This window comes from Enhydra lutris, unplaced genomic scaffold (assembly GCF_002288905.1).
Source record: "Enhydra lutris kenyoni isolate GAN:26980312 unplaced genomic scaffold, ASM228890v2 scaffoldscaffold93, whole genome shotgun sequence".
NCBI classification, from domain to species: domain Eukaryota; kingdom Metazoa; phylum Chordata; class Mammalia; order Carnivora; family Mustelidae; genus Enhydra; species Enhydra lutris.
Window position 1 is genome coordinate 5,820,630 of NW_019154177.1, and position 15,632 is coordinate 5,836,261.

The following is a 15,632-nucleotide window of genomic DNA, read 5'->3' on the forward strand; positions in this document are numbered from 1 at the left end:
GTGCACGTGTGTCTTGGCTCCGGGCATCTCCCATCTGCTGAGCCCCTGGCTCAGTACCTGCTCTGCTCCTTGCAAAGACAGCAGCCACAGGGCGGGCTGACGCCATAGAGAGGCAGGATGTATGGACAATGCATGCCCAGGGTTCAGGTAGGGAGGTCCCGCTGTCCCACTTGCACACCACCCCAAGATGATGGACACCCCAATACCTCCCTTCACTCTCACTGTATGTTTTACGTTGATTTAACAAGCTGTGTGATACTTTGGTCTCTGAGCCTCTCTGCTCTGTGACGCCTGGGACAAGTAGGTGTACTTGGAGGTCACATGGAGCACCATTCCCCAAAGGGCACCCTACGTTTCATCGTAGTCCCTAATTTCAAACTCTTCCACCAAAAAGCATCTGCCAAGTTACAAACCAGCAGTGAAAGTCATATTTAATTTATTATAACCCCCCTTTCTGTAGCCACTCATTGATAACGAAAATGAGGCCAATAAAGAAAATGATGACCTTGAAGCTGATGTCACAGTTTTTTCATATTTTGTGTGTGTGATATTCCAGGACAGTGCTGAGCTGTTTGCAAGGATATCTCATTTAATTCTTGCAACAACACCGTTAGCCAGTTATCATTATTATCCTGATTTTGAACCTCAAAACTCTTCCGTGGTTGAGGAGAATTCAAAACAGTTACGTAGTGTTCATCATTAAGTCATATGATTATTAACTTGCTGAGCAGAGATTCAAACCAAGGTAAGACACCTGAGCTGTTCATGGTCCCATTGATCAGTGGTAGTAACAGACCTGTTTCCCCAACTCAAGCGCGCACTTGAAGGACAAGGTAGAGAATGGAATGAACTTGAACATCCACAAATGGAAAAAGGCAGAGCTGACAGCATATATGTACTTCTCTGAACATGTGAAGAAACATGGATTTGTGTGAGAGCCTAAGGAGAAAATAAACCTTACAGAGCTAGCTGTTTTGGAAGGACTTCTCAGAAATGGGTACATCTGTACTAAATGCTGAAAGCTCTGGAGAGTGAGTGACAGGAGGGGCAAGGAAAAAAGCCTTTCCGTTTTCATTTGTGCACTTCAGTGTTATTGAAATGTATACACCTGTATGATTTGATGTCATTTTTAAAAACAATAACCAGGAGGAAAGAAGTATCATTTATATCCCCAAATATGAAGCTGGTGTTTCCAGAGCAAATTTACCGTGATATTAATGAAGTCTCAGCCTCGGGATCCCTTCCCGGATCGTCTACTTAATTTTGTATTCATCATTCTGTATAGGTTTCTGGCAACAGGAACTAAGGAATTGCCCTATGAAGAAGATGCGCATGGTAATAGAGAAATACCAAAAATATCAAAGATTAAGGTAAGGTATCCTGATTAACATCGTGCTTTGTTCTGAGGCAAAGGGCTAGCATGTTTAAAAGTAATTCTGAATAATTTTGAATAACATCTAAAGTAATTTTTAAAAATAATATATTTTTTTAATCAAATAAATTAAAATAAGACGTAGAAGGCAGCACGTTTCCTGCTCTTTGTTTCCTTTCTTGGCGCATTTTAATTCCTCCTCCCTCCAAGTGTGTCTGCTTTCTCACAGAAGGCTGGAGAGATGGTGAGGCAATTTCAGCGGCGAATTTTATGCAGATGCAGTATTTATGACGGCGATCCTGGGGAGAGTCTGTGATTAATGATCACATATAACCTGGTTCAATATATATATTTTTAAAGTAGTCTCCCTTATTGGCAGCGGTGCACTACAGAGGGGAAGAGCCACAGCAGGATCTCTTAATCTGAGGACACAGACCAATGGGTCAGTTGGGTATTGTTTATAACCTTTCAGATCAATGGTTTTGAAGGTCATGTGTGGCACACATTTATTTGGCCTGCCGGTAGCAAGTCTATTTCCTGGATATGTTAACAAAACCGCTAACGTTCACTATTTTCTCTACCTGGCCTTGGACACTATTTATTTCTCCAAACAACCCTTGGAAGACAGATTTGCCATGGCCATTAGATCTAGGAGCGTTCAGCCACCACGGCCCTGGGGTTCCCCGCTTCTCCTCTCCAGAAATTAGCCATAAGCTTGCATCACTGGGAGGATCATTACGTGTCCGGAGAAGCAGTAGGGACAATCATAAAAATAAGCAACTCACCCAAGTGAGGTTATTAGAGAAGTGCGTTAGAATCACACCACCCCTTAATGTCTTTTCATTTTACAGCTCGTTTTTTTCCAGAATTTTCTCACTGCAGGGTGTGTTGTTGCTGCTGCTGTTGTTGTTGTCGTCGTTTTGCCTGCCTGGAGTGGCCCGATGCGGGCGATTCTGAACCCTGGTGCACTTGAGAAACACTCGGGGCAGGGGGTGGTGCTTTTGAAAAAATATGACGCTAGCTTTGTGTCTCTGGAGACTTCATTCCATTGGTGGAGCCAAAGCGTCAGTATTTTTACGAAGCTTTCTAGAGGATTCAGGGGTGCAGCGAGGCTGAAGCTTCTGCCTGATGCTAACCAATTCCATCTCTCTGCTCGTGGAAGATCTACAAGGGATTTCAGCTCTCCGAGATGTCCTTCCCTCCTTCCCAGCCTTTGCTCTGCCTTCCGAGGACCTTTCTCTTCTGTTGGCACTCAGCCATTTCATTCATCCATTCACTCAAGAAGCGTGACCAGGTATGAACCAAGTGTCTGACATGGGGCTGATATGGGGGGGGGGGGCACAAAAAATGATGATCATGGAAATTCAGGCACTGTCTTTGAAGCGTCAGAGTTGATCAGGTAGATGATAGGCTACTGACCATCCATTTGCCTAGGACTAGGGGGTGGGGTTCCCTGGTTGTGGGAGTTTGTTTTTTTTTTTTTAATTCCTTTTTATATTATTATGTTCAATTAGCTAGCATATAGGACATCAATAGTTTCTGACATAGTGGTCAGTGATTCATTAGTTGCATATAACACCCAGAGCTCATCACCACATGTACCTTCCTTAATACCCATCACCCAGTTACCCCATTTTCCCACCCCCCTCCCTTCTGTAACCCTCAGTTTGTTTCCCAGAGTCCAGAGTCTCTCATGGTCTGTCTCCCTCTCTGATTTCTTCCCACTCAGTTTCCCTCCCTTCCCCTGTGGTCCTCCACTTTATTCCTTATGTTCCACATATGAGTGAAACCCTATGATAATTGTTTTTCTGCTTGACTTATTTCACTTAACATAATCCCCTCCAGTTCTATCCATGTTGATGCAAATAGTGTGTATTCATCCTTTCTGATGGCTGAGTAATGTTCCATTGTCTATATGGACCATATCTTCTTTATCCATTCATCCCTTGAAAGGCATCTTTGCTCTTTCCACAATTTGGCTATCATGGACATTGCTGCTATGAAAACTGGGGTGCTTGTGCCCCTTCTTTTCACTACATCTGTATCTTTGGAGTATATACCTAGTAGTGCAATTACTGGTCATAGGGTAGCTCTATTTTTAACGTCTTGAGGAAACTCCACACTGTTTTCCAAAGTGCCTGTACCAGCTTGCATTCCCACCAATGGTGTATGAGGGTTTGCCTTTCTCCCCCGAATATCAGACTTTTAATACTACAACTGGGAGAGCCTTGGGCAGTAGAGAAGTAACACTTTTTTTAAAAATTAAAATTAAAAAATATATATCTTTTATCTTCAAGGTCAAAGAGGATAGTGGTCCAGATAGGGACACCATGCCTAGTTAAATTTAAGTTTCAGATATAAAACAAATAATTTTGTAGTGTAAGTATATTTAGTCTAAATCTCCCCCCCACACACACCCCTGGCAAACCCTGTAGCCCCAATAGAGGGTGCATTCTCATTTTAAACTTGCAGCTCATCTAATGGAGAGATAACAACTCCTTCCCACCCCAACCCCACCACATAAAAAGAGTTGTGTCCGCTGAGACATAATGGGGTTCATTCTCTTGGTAACAGGCACATCAAATGAGATACACATGCCTGTGTTGGACAGAGGTATAAACAGAGTGTTTTGCTGCTTGTTAACATTTTTGGTGTTTTTTAAAAATTATTTTGTTTTTTCTTTTTTTCCTACCAACAATTCCTGTATGGCCAAACTTGGGTAATTTGCCCTGATGAGTGGCAGAATCCCCCCCACCCAGCATATTATTCTGATGATGGTGAATTACAGAATGGTGTCCCAACACAAAGGAAGAACTAGCAGTTGATGGATATCTAGTGAAATTTGGGAGAAATTCAGAAAACATTGTTTTTGGCTCCTTGTCAAGTACTGGCTGTTTGTAATCCATGACATTTTAAATTAAAACTCGGCCAAGGGATGCACAAATAATTGGTGATTATTTCAGATTCGGGGTCTGTCTCTAGCGTGTCTATTTTCATGTTGGCTGTGGGTTCCTCTCAGAGGACCTGTGCAGAGGCACACAGTTAGAGGGGGCGAGGGCCCTGGGAAGCTAAATGACCTTGCGTGAAAATCAGATAATGTTATGAAATAGATCTTGGTGGTAGTTTGCTAACAATCTCTCATGCTTTTCATGTCTTCTTATATATTTGACTTTGTTCCTTGACCCTTTCAGAAAGGAGTCTGTCGACCTACCCTTGGAACATGGGCCAAACCTGTGCGTCGCTTTCCCTAGCAGAAAAATGATGCTGGGTACATTTGAGAGCTTAGACCTCAAAGTGCCTCATGGCTTTTGCCTCATCTGTCCACCCCTGTGGCTGAGCGTCAAAAATGCCTGGTCTGAGGGGCGTCTGGGTGGCTCAGTGGGCTAAGCCTCTGACTCTTGATTTCAACTCGGTCATGATCTCAGGGGGGTTGAGATCGAGCCTGGAGACGGCCTCCAGGCTGGGCATGCAGCCTGCTTGGGATTTCCCCTCACCCTCTGCCTCTCCCCCACTACCCCAGCTCACATGTACACATACTGTCTCTCTCTCTCTCTGTCTCTCTCACTTATTAAAAAAAAAAAAAAAAATCCTGGTCTGAACATGGATAGGCGGGCAGCCCAGAACTTGCTGGCAGGAAGCCGGCAATGGCGGAGCTCAACACACCTTCCCAAGGATGTGCGGGTGGAGGAAGTGAATGGGGCTGACTCAGAAGCTCAGGCTAGCGGAGGAAACAGTACCCACCCAGAGGAAGACCAGCCTCCAAGCTGGTCTTATGGTCCCCAGCGCGGTGAGCTTTCCCAAGTGCGACCCTGACCACGCTCCTCCCTTGCCTGAGACATGTCAAGAACCAGGGCTTGGGGCAAGAGCCCGGGTGGGAGGGGTAGTCTCACAAGAATATAACTAAATTCAGCGCAGGGGTATAAAGCAATTTAACAAACTGATGAACAGCAGATATTCTGTGAATTGTATGCCTTTATGTGGACAAAATAGCACCACGACATGTCAAGTTACGGGGTTTTTTATGAAGGAAGTCGGGGAAATAGTAAAACTACTAATTGCATTATTATTGTACCTGCTTGGGCGTTCTGTTTAGAGTTTGATGATGGTAGAATGAGTAATAAAAACACACAAAAATGTAATTATTATGTACTCTGTGATACTCATTATAGCAAAATTACTAATTATGTTATTTTGATCAATATTTTTACATAATTTATGGTCTAGTGACCATAATGACCTAAAAGAGAAAATATATTCCAAGATGACAAAAGTTTAATATATTTTCATTTATGATATAAGTTAAATGCACCAGTGAAAAATGATTATTTTTCATATTTTCAGTCTTATAAAATATTCAGAATTATCTATAAAATGAAAAGACAAATGGCAAATTGTAAGGGCATCAAGATACTAAATTAAAATATTTTTTAAAAAAGAAAAAAGAAAATATTTTAAAATAAAGCTGAAATTTTTATGAAATTTTAAAGAATTTAATATTTTCATGTTAACAGGGCCATTTGAGTTTTAGCAATGTTAAGATTTTCATACTTTATGTGTTTTTATTGTGGAGACAGAGGGAGAGAGAGAATCTTAAGCAGGCTCCATGCCCAGTGTGAAGTCCAATGCAGAGCTCAGTCCCATGACCCTGAGACCATGATCTGAGCCAAAAACAAGAGTTGTATGCTTAACTGACTGAACCACCCAGGCCCTCGTATGTGTATATTTTTATATATCTACTGTGTGTACATGAGTGTGTGTGTTTCTCCATACATAATATTATCTATGGAGGGAAAAAAAAAAGAAGAAAACAGAATTTTTTAAAAGCAATATAAATATTTAACACTGTAAAATATTCCTTAGCCTCACTGTGCACATTTTTGGGAGACTAGCCCAATTCTGATGCACCTCTTTGTCCACAAACTAGAACATAGGATGGTCCTGTGGAAACCATCCTTTGTTAGGCAAGAATCTAGCGCAGGGGCACCTGGGTGGCTCAGTGGGTTAAAGCCTCTGCCTTCGGCTCGGGTCATGATCCCAGGGTCCTGGGATTGAGCCCCACATCGGGCTCTCTGCTCAGCAGGGAGCCTGCTTCCCCCCTCTCTCTCTCTCTGCCTGCCTCTCTGCCTACTTGTGATCTCTGTCAAATAAATAAATAAAATCTTAAAAAAAAAAAAAAGAATCTGGCACAGACATAATTTTGAGAAGTTGCAGCCAATAACCCCAAGTTCATAAAAGAAAATTACTTCCATTTTCCCCCCCTGTCAAGTTCTTCCCATTTCTGAAGTGGTGTCTCTGCCATGTGGCAGGGGCGCAGCCACAGATCCTCGTGGCACGAGGCCTCAGTTGCCTGTGGACATGGGGCCCGTGATGTTGTCCTGGATCCTGAGCATTCGATAAGGATTACGTGTGGAACTGGGCCACCCGTGCTTGTACAACCCAAATCCAGAGATAGTCTTGCCTTCTTTAAGAACTTTTTATGTGATCGTTAAAGGAAGGCCTCTTAGAGCAAGGGCCCCTCCAGCCTGGGACAACAGCAACTCTGTTGTCACTTTTCCAGTGAAATCCATGTCTCTGTAACACAATGTAGAAGACAAGACTCTCTACGGACAAACTACGGACAAACTGGTTTTTTCCCCCACTGGATGTCTTCCCCATTCTCACAAGCTCTCCTCTCCCAGGCAAAGGGAAGTGACTTAGTGCCCCTTACCTGGCTGTTTCTTGTGTTGGGTGTTTTTGAAAAACTCTAGTTCCTTTGCTTTCACACCCTCTTACTTCACCCCTTCCTGATCTCTTGGTCGTTAAAGACTCAAATCAGACATCAGACATCACTATTTCTGGAAAGCTTCCTTGTCAGACGCACCTGGGTGAGGGTCTCTTCCACACACTCCAAAAGCCCCCTGGGCCTCCTTCCATCATAGAATGGGCCACGCTGCGTTGTAATCGTCTGCCCATAGACCAGAAGTCCCCTCCTAACCATAAGCATGTTAAGGGCAAGAACTGTGTTCCATGTGATTTTATGGTCCCTCCCCCTAGTACACTGTCAACGGATATAACACTGTTGCCTAAAAAACATCTCATGAAACCATAAACTCGATGAACTATGAAATAAAGCTTAACTCTGTCAAGTCATTGCCAATACACAGATGTTATCAATTCTATTCATATTCATGTGTTTGGGTGTGTGCGTGTTGCCGGAAAGCAAAAGGCGTGGTCAGACCAAAGCCGGCCCCTGGGCTGTTCCCGTGCAGAAGGCACAGGAATCCTCAGGCCCCTATCTTGCTCAAGCTCTTAGCGGGGCGGTCGACCAATCCCCTGCCCTCAGTATACCCACACTTCTCTTCAATCAAAGCGTAGCCAGATGGCCTCAAGCCTCGCATGGATTTACTCCCTACAAGCCTCGATGTCTTCCTCTTCCCACCAGATGTGTGAAAAGGCAGCGGATGCCAGTGCTCTAAGCCGAGTGTTCAAAAAGGTCAACCAGCATTCAGATTTATGCTGGTGAAATTCATTCCTTCTCTTTCGAAAATTTAATGAGAAAGGACAGCTTTGTGAAATGGAGGAGCAAGAACAATATTGCTTAAATAAATTGGAATTTGCACTTTGATTACCCTGCGGTTTCTGCCATACTTTACTGGAAATGCTCCCCGCGGTGCAGGTTTTCTCTGGAGTGACATCATCTCGTGAAGCCATCCTCGCTGTAATTATTTCCATCCATATTTGCAGAGCACACAGCAAGAACATTCAGTAAGGAACAGTGGATGCATATAGGACAATTTAAAACTGTAGAGTCACCAGAAATCCCCATTAAAAGGCAAATGATATATCTTTATGCATGCCTTTGACCCCAGAGGAGATATTTCATATTCATATTAGAAAAAAAAAAAAGAGTCTCTTTCAAACAATGAAACTCTGATACCAGCAAATACCCATCATGAAATAACAAACAACATGCCCGCTTTTGGTTGCTTTTCTTGGAATCACACTTTTAGAAATTGCAACCCAGAAGAAGCAGACATATTTTAGTTCACATTGTCAAGTTTCAATCCTTTTGGAGTGTAGGCTCTGTCATTCCTAATACCAAGTTATTGGAATTTTTAAATTTTATTCCTGGCAGTCCTGCTGTCCTTTTTGGGGAAATTGTTCTTTTTAGAATGTAGGTTTTTAAACGTTTTAACAAAAGTGAAAACACCCATAAAAAAGTGTTAACTTTCTCAAAAATCAAATAGCTTGCTGAAAAAGAAGATTTTTTTTTGACAATTTAAGTGAAATAAAAAGGAAAAAAAAAAGAGTGAACACTATAGATTAGCTTTCCTGATAATTTGAGATTTGCCGGGGCTGACGTTGCCCAAGGGAGAGACCACAGCTTCCCACTGTCATGAGCTAAAGAGTGCAGGCCAGGTTCTCTGTCTCCTGGAAAATAGAAGCCTCTACCATCTGCTCACGGAGGTTTTGATTTTGTTTTAAGAGTAGAAAAACATGCATTTAACTCTGCAGTTAGTGACAGGGCCCAAATTCCTTCATTCGTCCATCCATCCATCCATTCATTCAACACAACCCGGAAAAAGGTGTGGAACATGACGTTAAATTGAAAAGTTTACTTAGCGGAATGGATATGTGATATTTTTTCTTCTCTGAGCACTGTTTTCAGACCTGCTCTGTAAAAGCCCTTTTCCCTATACTTTAATGTCATCTCAATCAGATTTCGTCATGTGTCAACTATTATCAGTTGCTTAAAAGTCCAAACTAATTTAATTCAGTACGGGGGCACCTGGCTGGCTCAGTCAGTAGGTCGTGGAACTCTTGATCTTAGGGCTGTGATTTCAAGCCCCATGTTGGGGGTGGAGCCCCCTTAAAAAAATAATAATTCCACTCAATTCAAAACTTCAGTCCACTGCCTGCGTAACATGTTTGGTGTCTTCCGGCCCAGTGGGACTCCACTCTGTGACCACAACTCACAGTTCGCTCTCCTCCCTCTCCTGGAGCCTGGTAGCTCTGTGCTGTCCCACCAGGAGAAGAAGTGAGATGAAAAGGACAAAAAGTCCTTCTGTATGTCATCTTGAGGCTGTTGCCAAGGCCATGTGTGGCAGGTACGCAGACATTTGCGGTCTCGGGGGAGAACTTTGGGGTCTGGAGAGGCCCTGGGGAGGTGCCATTCCCGACATATCAGGTGCATCAGGGGGACCTTCTTCCACTCTCCCCTTTGGCTCTGCCCCCTCAACAATACACCACCAGCATAAGGACATCTGTTGCGGCTGTTCAAGGATTTTCTTTAACATATTTGTGGGTTTGTGATTTTACTTTGAACGATCATTTATTTAATAAAAACTCAGATGTGAAATGGGGGCAGTATTACATAGCCATCTAAGCCTCAGCCAACCCCTATGTTTATGGGTCAGTATCACATATGCCTCGAAGCCGATGGGCAAACATCCAGAACCCACTGTTCCGGCCTCATCAATCTGGACGGGAGACACCCTTGGGGCTGAGCCTACAGGGTTTCTCCAGTGGTTTCCTGCATGCTTTCATGTCCGCATGGCACAGAAGACATTAGTCAAGTCGACCCTGTACCGTAATGCTGTCAAATACACACATTTGCACTCTGCTCACACTGCCCGTGTCGTAGCTGGAAATCCAGGACGGCACGTGGTAGCAAGCGGTCCTCATCCTCGGACTTGGGAGCTAAGTTCTGAGCTCGCTTGTAGCAAAATGAAATCCGTATTTTAAAATGGTTTCTACTTTCTATTGCTTGTGAGGGTGGCTTGGCCAGCTCTGGGAGGAGAGCTAAGTCACACCGCCCTGACGTTGGAGGGCTTTCCCCTGGCCGGTGTTAAGCTCGAGCAATGTCATCACCATCAGAGCTCACAATCAGAAGCCAGGATGCTGACTGTCACGGAAAACCATATTTCTGGGATGTGAGGAGTGAGTCACCCTGGTCACTTATGAAAAGGCTCTTTTTGCCAGAAAAGAAACAGTGACACTAAACAAAACTGCAAACTACATTTAAGTGCCAAGGGGACGTTAGTAGACTTGGGTTAAAGACCGGTGTTTTATCCCATCACAACAAGAGCTCACCTCCTTGCTTGGAGAGGAAGGGTTTGAGATAAGTCACTTACAGCAGCCTTCCTAAGTCTCCACTCCTTTCATACACCTTGAAAGAGACTGAACACCCTCTTTAATTATACATTGTAAACAAGATTGACCAGGAGGCAAGTAAAGACACAGACTGTGGATAAGGGTTTAGAATTTGGTTTAAATCATTACACTCTCTTCATTTTTCAGACATTAGGTCAAAACTCATAATCCATCCTCAGAGCTCACTACGTAGCCTGCTTCCTAATTAATGCAAAAATATTCAAATGTTGAGCTTTAAAAAACTTTCCCGTGAAGTTATAAATGCGAATCGACAGCTTTCAGAAATTCTTTCTTGTAGATTTCCGATGTACGTTTGTAACTTGCTACCACGAAGGGGGAAAAAAAACGTCTTACTCTCACCATCTTAGAAAGGAAGATGGAGGTATGTTATCATAAAGAAGGCTGGGGCTGTTAAAAAATAATATTTTTTGGAAGATATGTCTAAACACTTGCTGTTACACACATGTAGGGAAATTTGTTCTTGAGTAACAGGGCCCATTTTTACATAAAAATACCTCTGTGGTTGATCCCCCACAATTTCTCAATGAGCATTTCCTGTGAATGTTCCTGAAAATGCTGGTAGAATCGTTAAATAGGTCTGGAGACAGAGCAAAGCTGAAGCCAGACTTGCTCGCCAGGAAACATCGGGGAGAACTGGATCTTGGCATCCCCGCAAACTACATGACATCTGATCCTTTTGCTGGGCTTCAGAAATCTTCCCCAGATCCCCATTTTCGCTCTTCTTTATGACCTTTCTACTTTCACTCCCCTTATCTTCAGCTTCAGATTCTGTTTGTGATTACAACGGTCCGTCCACCAAATAAGACTTCATAAGGCTGACACGGTGAAAACTCAGAAGCCTGTTTATGGGTATCGTAGCAAAGTCTAATTAGGAAATTTATTAATTATCTGTTCTGTGCACATCTACATTAAAAGGAAATTTGGTTCATTCCAGCTAAATTTAAATTCCAGATGAATGATGCTGGCAAATCCAAGAGTGGATCAAAAAAATTGGATTGAGGTTTATTTGCAATGGAAGAGATCGTAAAACATATAGGCGTGATGCAAATTAAAATGTAAACGACTCGGGACTGTTTCAATGATTCTACCTTGTCTACCTTCATCTTAAACTCTGAAATCTATGGAATGAAGTTACTGACTGAGATGATCACAGATGATCTTATCACACTGTTTAATGCGTGATATTGGCTTTAATCTTGTGATACCCATTAATTGGCTATGCCACCAACGTTTCCCCATTACACAGCTCAAATGACTTCTGCCCTCTGAAATAGCATCCCTTTCTATTTGCAGAGTGCAATTGTTAATGCGTGTTAATACCTTCTTTAGAGACAAGAAAATAACCCCTGAAATGGGACGTTGGGTTGGGGGAAACTATTTTACATATTCAGGTGCTGCTCTCTTGGTCACTAAGACAACACCAAGAAGAAGTCATAGAATTTTGCCTCCCCCGAGAATTTTCCGTGGGTGTGCAAGATGCTCTATTGATTCGTTTCTGGGGTAAAATAAAGCTGCTGTCTTTGAAATACCATAAACAATATCCTTTCGTGTAATCCTTTCTTTCTTTATTAATTCATTAGGCTTTTATTCTGTGCCTACAAAGCCCTAGCACACATTTTAGGTGTTAGGAATTTATTTCATTTTATCGCTACATCAGCATAGCTGAAATCTTAGAGACAGTGGCCAACAGAGAGGAAGACCAGAAGATTCATCTCATATTTGATGCATTTTATGAGGCTTCAGGAGCACCGCAGGAAAGCAGGGCCTTTGGTGACTGACTGCATGTATAATGAGGAGGGCAGCAAGGTTAAAAAGACAGCCACACAGTTCTAATGAATTCAGCAAACTACATCTCACTAACACATTTGTGTGTGTGTGTGTGTGTGTGTGTGTGTGTGTATGTGTGTGTGTGTGTTCAATGTATGAATTCTGAGCTACCTTGAATCACTACCAGGCTCCTTCTAATTACTAACAATGGCTGTAGTTGGATGCCCCAAGCATCTTCATAGCAAAACCAACAAATGATTGGAATATTAGGATTTAAACTCAAAATCAAAACACAGTTGGTGATTTTTTTTTTTTTTAACCAGGCTGCTTGAAAGTCTTGTGTCGAAGGTTTGCGAGATCATACAAGATGCAAATGGACAACGCAAGGTCAAATCCTCATCCCGTGTACAAAGAATAAACTGGTTTTCTAATCCGTGGGCCGTAGCTCCCAATCTGGAGGACGACATAGGATGGATAGTAGGGGCCTGTGCACAAAGACTACACTAGTGACCTCGAGTGCCCTGCTATGGATAATGGCTATGAAGGGTGTGGGGAGCAGGGGCGGCCACAGAGAGAACAGCCCAGCAGAGACATGCTACGTGAATTATTTTTACGATATAATTCTTGGGGGCATCTATTTATTTCAACAACAAAACAGCCTTCCAAGTAATGTCTGAGGCACCCTGTCATTAACCAGATGTGAGGCGGGGTTGATTTATTTTTTAAAACTGATAAATATGCGGTATCCATCCTGATCCCACACCATCAGGGAAAAAAAAAAGGCTAAATATGCAGCTTCTGTAAAGGAAGTTTATCTTGACTCTCCGTGATGACACAGGGGCAAGCTATGTCTCTGGAGGGAAGGTCGGGGGGGGGGGCCACTCTGTCCACCATTTTTAACCTGTTCAGTATCATTTGTATTCAGCTTCGAGGGAATCGCTTTACCCAGCTCACGGGCTGAGCATAATCAGGGGGCCCCCTGCATGGTGTAATATTTGTTTCTGGGAGCTGGTATAAGTGGTACTTCCTGCTTGGGGTGGGGGAGGAGACGTAAGAAAATAGGGTCAGTCTCGTGTTTGGGTTTCTTTGTTCCACAATGAGCGCTGGGAATGTAAGGTATCATTTTCATCATTCTCCCTCTCTTTTTAACCCACAGGACCAGAAATATGATGGAATACCTGCGCTGAGCTACATCTGCATGGCATTCAAACATTTATATTAACTTGATTAAAATATAGTCAGGGTGTCCATTTCTCATGACAGTTCTAAGAAATATGAGATTGTGGGTACTCGTTCTCTCATTAATTGATGTGATCCAAAGAGCCTCTCTCTGCTCAACAAGGGACCTTAATGTGCATTTTTTCTCCACCACTGTGGCACTTGGACCGGGTGGCAAGGGCTGCTAGTGAATGAGTGGCCGTTAGGAACCCTGATCAAGTGGAAATAGCAAAATTATTGGTTTCCTCTATAATGTGAAAGGGAGCTTCTAACTTATCCTAAGCGCATCTCTCTGCACATTCTACACCATCATCCATCCCAGGCTTAGATTTTCCATCTAAAAGACTGGCATTTCTAGTTAGGTCTCACAAAAATCCAGGATACCACAAAACCTTTCCTTGGGTCCCTGGATAACATGGAATCCTGGAAACAGATTTGATTTATGTCGATTATAACACCAGACCCTGCTCTTGTCATGAACCAACAATTCAGATCCTGGACCAGAAAAAAAAGTGGAGAAGGCTTTAAAGCTTAAAATGACTTCACGCTAACTAGAAACTCCACCTACCAAAGCATTCTTACGAAATCTAAATAAAAACTTGACTTCGATCGTCACAACAGAAAGTGCCTTTAGAATATTCCCCACCTGCACATGCTTCCCTGCATGTACACACTCGGGTGTGATCTGCTCAGTTTGTATTCAGGGACATTAGCTGGTGAAGACTGGGGCAGGGAGGTGTTTGGTCAAATCCTTGCAAAGTGAGACTATAGGCAGACAACAAGAACATGCCTCTTGAAGGCTCCATCGGGGCTGTAATGGCATCCAACCTCTACCGTAACTCATATCCCATCTGAAATGTCTCTCACCTGCGCACATGCTCTCCGGATAGGAGATGTGCTGTCAACTCCCGCCTACTTTTCGACTTTGTGAATTTCAGCTAATTAGTAATGATGGGTGACTCTTTGTGAAGTACTCTGCTAGGTGTTGCTGGAGATCTGGGAAATTTCATGGCCCTTGTGGTTGAGTCCTTTCTATTTGGGGAGCAAGAAAGAAAAAAAAAAAAGAGGTAAAAAATGTTAAATAGCCTAACGATAAAATCTGGGTCTATTCCACGGCATGAAAGATGCCCCGTGGATGTGTATGACAGCTTGCAAACAAGCCACAGCAAGTGACGGTTCTCCCTTCAAGTATTATAGGATTTGTGTGTCTCTCTCTGTTGTGAGGTGTGATATATTATAAATAACATTATACATGTTATAAAGGTAATTATAAACAAAGTATTTGAGTTTGTGGGTTATTTATATTTTCATAAATATATCGATTCAAGGTCATCTTTGTAAAGATGCTGCTCTTTTCACGTATATTTCGATATGATGGCTGGAGAGATGCAGGGGACAAGGGAGAGCCTGGGTGCACATGAAGCCTGGCCACCGCCCTCACTGGGTGGTTTAGCGTGGCACAACTCCCCCTCCCCCCCGACTACTCTCCAGCCCTGCTCATCTTGCTCTGTTTTCACCTGTGTCCCTTATAATCTTCTAACATACAACAGAACCTCCCTGTTTATTAAGTTTAGTTTTCTTTGCCTCTCGCTTTGCCTGCGAGAATGGAAGCACCAAGAAACCAGGTATTTGGTTTAACTTGGTTTGTGTTGTTTACTGACATATCTCAAAGCCCCCGAAAGACCGTCTGGCGCACCGGAAGTACTCAGTAAATGGGCGCCAGTGCAACACTTGGGTGGTTCCCACGGTTGAGCATCCGGCTCCTGGTTTCAGCTCAGGTAGTGATCTCAGGGTGGTGAGATTGAGCCCCCTGTCCAAGCCTATGTGAAGCCTCTCCCAGAGTCCTGAGTCAGGCCCCATGTTGGGCTCTGAGCTCGCAGTCTGCTTGTCATTCTCTCTCACTCCCCCGCCCCCCCCCAATGCTTGCCTGTACTCTCTGATAAATAAGTGAAAAATAAATAAATATATTTTTTTAAAATGGGTGCTATTAGCAATGCCCACAATAGCCAAACTGTGGAAGGAGCCCAGATGTCCTTCAACCGATGAATGGATAAAGAAGATGTGGCCCATATATACAATGGAATGTTACTCAACCATGAGAAAGGATGAATACCCACCATTT